We start from the raw sequence: 5,938 nt of genomic DNA, 5'->3' as shown, positions 1-5,938 counted from the left end.
GGGTTTCCTTCCAAAATTAACTTCTCCAGTTGATTTCGTTCCGTTTTGACTCCGTCTGATATTCCTTTTCCTCGAAACACTGAAATAGGCATAAAACAGCAAATCTGGGCTAGGCCTCCGGTTAATTGGTTAGTCCCAAAAATAATATAAAAGTGGATAATAAAGCCCAATATTGCCTAAAACAGTAGATAAAGTAGCATGGAGCAATAAAAATTATAGATACGTTGGAGACGTATCATGCTTCTTCCAGATGGTTAGGCGTCAAGGTCTAGAGCATCCAAGAGGAATTGTGGATCGCCGAGTGACCGAGTTTGTGAAGGTTTGGAAGTCACTTGAAGACTTACGGCGAGTGATTCGGCGAGGTCTATGTGACTTTAGCTCAAGGAGAATACGGTGGGGACTGTGTGTTCGGGACTGTGTGTCCTTTGGTTTAAATACCTAGCCGCTCCAACCAGATGTACAACTGAGACAACAGTTGGAACTGGTCTACCAAATCATTGTCTTCACCAAGCTTACTGGTTCTATTTCCTCAACTCTTTCAATTCCTCATTTCACTTGTTGTGTGCTTGTTCATATCTGTTTGAAGACTTTCTCAATTTCCTCAATTCAATTTCTTCAGTCTGTCCGTCTTCATCCTGTGTTATCCCGTGTTTACGCTTTTCTGTACTCTGTGCTTGTCTTCATTTCACCATGATGACTATGCTTGTGTTCTATTATGTTTACTTCTGAGTACTTATTCCGCTGCAAGTAGTTCTTCACTAAGGAATTTCCTCACCAGCAAATTCCTCAGTGAAGAATTCATAAAAATCGCCTATTCACCCCCCTCTAGTCGATACAATGCACTTTCACTCCTCCCCAGATCCTCTCTCTCCTGGGCTTCCACTATTATCTGGGCTGGGCTTTAAGCTTGCCCAGTCCAACAAGTCATCGGCCTAACTCTCTATAATATCATTTTCAGGGATAATATTTTCCTGCCTAGTATAATCTAGCTTCACTTCACAGTCAAAATCACAAATCATGAGATCATCATGCCCAATTTCTGACCAATAGTCAGGTATTTTAGGGCCTTTTTCCATGAGTTTTTTAACCATCCATCCATCTAGATAGTTTTTTCCATTTTCACCATCCTCCTTATGACCTTATCACTATTCACCTCCTTGCAAGTTATTTTTGCAGGGGTTCTTTCACTGACTCCATTCTTCTTTCTGTCTTTTCTATTTTTACTAACACGTAAAGAAATTCTAGGAACAGTATCATCATTCTTATCAAGCAAATATTGACATGCTCTATTAGGGAACAGAGAATTACCATATTCTTCTGGTGAGTCCCCAGCCTCCTCGTCAGTGTCATCCCCAGCCAGCAACCAGAAGCGATTGCCGGCAGGGGAGATGCCTACTCCACTGGAGTGGATCTGGAGAGGCTGAGGAGGCATGGCGAGCGATGGAGAAACCGCGTGGAGCGCCTGAGCAGCTACATCTTCTGCTTCTTCTTCCCCCCGTCGCCACTCCCGACTAGATCTGGCACCGTCTCCCGTTCTTATTCCTCTGACACCATCTCCTCCTTGCTGTCCTTGATCGGGATCAGGACTCAACGAGTCCCGGGGGTGGGAATGGCCATCACCGTCCCAACCACAAACACTTCTGGCCCAGCTGGGAAGCGGTAGCGAGATCTGAACCCCCACCACTTCCTCTTTTGCGCCTGACTCCCAAACTCGTTCTCCTCCATGGCCCGTACCAGAGAAGCGAGCGAGCTCACCGGCGCACCCGTCGGAGTGGTGAACCCGTTCGGGGTAAGCCGTTCATCTTCCTCCACCGTCAGGTTTCTGAAGACTCGCTTCGCCACGTGACACATCTCCTTCCTCGTGGAGAACCAGGACACGATCTCATGTGCCCTCGCCAACTTCGCCTCGTCGCTGCTTGCCAGCTCCACCATGGACTTCTCCATCTTCATCCTCCAATCCGCCATCCTTCTCCTACTCTGCTTCCTCTCTCTCAGGGCGAAAGTGCTGCTCGCTGCAAGGGGGGGGGGAGGGGGAGTGGGATTTTTGAAATGAGTTGCGTCTCCCAACCATAAGGCGATGTGGATTTATTGCCCACAGTCCGCCCGCATTTATGGCGGTCGTTCGCCTCGGAATCCCCCCCCCATCGTCTCCCCTTCCCCAGTCGAGCGAATTTCTAATGCATGCCACATGACACGGAAACCAAACCTTCATCCGCCATGAAATTGCTTCCCCGTCTCGTAATCCTCGGCTATCAATCACTCGATTTTCCCCATCAAGTAGCAGAATTAAGAAAATTATACCTTGAACTACCACCCTGCCTTGATGGTAGCAGAGGAGTCCCACCGCAAAGAGGCAGGGGTAGTAGAGAGCGGCCATCTCATGTCTCCCGCCGTCCTCCCTTCCCCTGCGCTCCGCTCGTCACCGGTAGGCCTATCCCGACTGCTCGGCTGGGGTTCAAGCGGATCGCCTGAGTCGCCTGAGCCGCGCTCTCTGTTGCGTGCTCGAGTTGTCATCCCTAGAGTCCTATGTGCATCGTATGATGCAGAGGATGTGGTTATCCCCTTTCTTTTGAAAAAGGAATTTTAGTTTGCTTAAAAAATGAATGGTGTTCATTTTCGTGTAGAATGCTTTGTCCAACCTACATTTCTTACTCCCACCCGCACGTCCCTTCACCGTTTTTCTTTTCGTCCTACTGGTTTTTTGGGCACTGTTGGGCATTGGCCGACTGGCCATGATCACAAATTGGTCCCCTCCTGGACCGTTTGATCGGGCCGACACCAGCCGTCAGATTCGTCCCCACAGTGCGGAGTCGTTCCCTCTCTTCTCACATGAGTCGTCTGTATGGTTCTAGGAAATCTCATTCTGACCATCTCCGTGGTGGCAACACCCCGTGCACACCCCGCTCGATGCTTGCCATCTCTACACTAGTAGCACCGCCTCGGGTGCCATTGTGCTACTCCTCGTGTGTCGCTCGCGGTTCGACGTTGTGCTGCCCCGCCGGTTCCAGCGCGCAACAGCCATGGTTGTATCATCGTGGTCGGTTGGTTCCAACACATGGCGGTCGCGGTCACACCATCGCGGTCGGTCGGTTCCAAGCCCTGTCGACCATGGATGTCACATGATCGGCCACCTGTCCCAACACCATGTAGCCTGGGTTTGCAACTCCATCGCTCGTCAGGTGCAGCTTCTGCCGTGGTAGGTTGCAGCTCCTCACCTATTTGGTTGTACTCCTCGTGAGATGTAGCTCTCGTTGTAGTCTGTTGACCAGCTTTATAGAAAAAATATCAATATTTACAATACAAAATCACTATCATTAGATGCGTCATAAATTTAATTTTCATATTGTATAACTTTCATATTATAGATGTTGATATTTTGTCATATAAATTTGGTCAAAGTCGATGAATTTTGACTTTAGACAAATCTTATATGTAAAGTAAAAAGGACTGGAGCATGGCCCATTCGCTAAGGCAGGAAACCCCTGCCTCCTCGCTCGACGGCGGTGGCAGCACCATCTCCTCCCATCCGTCACTATGTCCATCGTGGCGGACTGCTCTCACCCGCCGGAGGAAGGCCGCCCTTTGACTCGCATCCGGTACACAGAGCAGCAAGCACCATCAACTCCCCCTCCTTCGCTGCTCTCACTAGCCGGAGGAAGGCTGCATGTCGACTCTCATTTACCTACTCAAGGACAAGTAGGAATTAAGCTTGGGGTGCTGATACGTATCCAACATTCCTATAGTTTGATTGTTTCATGCTATTATATTATCAATCTTGGATACTTTATATGTCTTTTTGTGCTATTTTATATCATTTTTTGGACTAACCTATTAACCCAATGCCTAGTGTCAGTTGTTGTTTTCTGTTTGTTTTTGGTTTTTCAGAAAATCAGTGCCAAGCGGAGTCCAAATGCTACGAAACTCTTTGACGATTTTCTGGACAAGAGAGACTCTAGAAGCTTCAAGAGGAGACCAGACGACGAACGAGGAGACGGTAAGGCAACATGGCGCGCCCTCTTACCTTGTGGGCCCCATGAGGCTCCGTCTGACCTAATTCCACTTCTATAAATTTTCAAATATTGAAAATCCCCAGAGAGCCACCGGAAACACTTTTTCCATAGTGGCAAGTTTCTATTCTTTCGTGATTTCATCTGGAGGCCTTTTCCGATACTCCGACGGAGGGGGAATCGATCACAGAGGTCTTCTACATCATCCTTGCCACCTTCCGATGATGCATGAGTAGTTTATCACAGACCTACGGGTCCATAGCTAGTAGTTAGATGGCTTCTTCTCTCACTTTGATCTTCAACCCAATGTTCTCCTCGAACTTCCTGGAGTTCTATCCGATGTAATCTTTTTTTGCGGTGTGTTTGCTGGGATCCTATGAATTGTTTCTTTATGATCAGATTATTCAATGAAAGTAATTGAGTCTTTTCTAAACTTTATTATTCACGATTGTTACAGCTTTGCAATGCTCTATGATCTATCCGTTTGGTTTGGCAAACTAGATTGATTTATTTTCAGTGGAAGAGGTGCTTTGTGACGAGTTTCAATCTTGCGGTGCTCTATATCCCGTTGACATAGTAGGGGGCAAGACACGTATTTGTATTTTTGTCATTAAGGATAAAACGATGGGTTTTATTTATATAGATTGGGTTTACTTTGTCTACATTATGTCGTCTTGTTTAAGGCGTTACTCCATTTGTCATGAACTTAATAACAAGATGCATGCTGGCTAGCGGTCGATTGGTATAGTAGTAGATACAGGCATGAGTCGGTCTACTTGTTTCGGACGTGATGCCTTCGTTGCCATGAATACGTCATAAGTATACACTTTTATATCAATTGCCCAACAGTAATTTGTTTACCCACCTTATGTTATGTGTTCGAGAGAGAAGTCTCTAGTGAAAACTATGCCCCAGGTCTACTTTTACATACTATAAAAACCAAAAATACCTTCCTGTAATTTATTTACTTTTCTTTTGTTTTACAATTTATTTATCCTTCAACCACTATCAGGATTAATCCTTGCAAGTAGCGAGTCCAAGGGGATTAACAACCCTCTTGCTCGTGTTGGGTGCAAGTATTTGCTTTTATGTGTGTAGGTACTGAAGACATGAATTTGTGTGGTTCTCCTATCGGTTCGATAAATCTTGGTTCTCACTGAGAGAAATACTTATCTCTATTGTACTGCATCTCCCTTCCTCTTCGGGGAAAATCATAAAACGAGGTTGACAAGTAGCACTTAGGATTCGCACTAATCATCTAGCGTGTAAAGACCGATATGACAAATCTGAAAAGAGAGCAGAACATCTCTTAGCTTGACATCAACGTCAGTCACCTGCCTCTGGCACCACTATAACAACCATCAAAGAAAAAGAATGATGGGCCACCTCCTCACCCGAGCTCAACGTGGCTCCATCGCTGTTATGCAGCTTTGCATACCTCCAATGTGGCTCACCAAAAGGTGAAGCCATTGCCGCTGAACGAATCAGACCGGTGAACACCCTAGACATGCCATCGAACTCCAGATCTGGTACCCCACCACGACTACATGCCGAATAAGGAAACCATATCTCCCATCCATCAATGACGAACTCAGCACATGTTCCTTCTTTCAGATTTCGTCGATGCAGACCACAATCTTCATCTGCTCCTGGACTACCTCCCAAACTCCGCGACACACTAGAGCAGACACCGTTGCAATGGCAAGCGCAAGGACACAAGTCCACCAGAAGGATGTCGTCGCTGCCACGATATCCCCGCTTGAACAGACTGGTTCCCAAATCTATCACTAACCATAGAGACGATCGCCTCGCCGGAGAACAATCCGTAGCTTCTTTATTCAGCATCGCCGTCGAAGCCAAGAAGTTGGACGATCCAAAAACCTAAGCCACTAGGGCTCTAAAACCTAAAGCTAAAACAATCTGCACGCATG

Source organism: Triticum dicoccoides, chromosome 7B (genome assembly GCF_002162155.2).
Source record: "Triticum dicoccoides isolate Atlit2015 ecotype Zavitan chromosome 7B, WEW_v2.0, whole genome shotgun sequence".
Classification (NCBI taxonomy): Eukaryota; Viridiplantae; Streptophyta; class Magnoliopsida; order Poales; family Poaceae; genus Triticum; species Triticum dicoccoides.
This window is presented reverse-complemented; position numbering follows the sequence as displayed.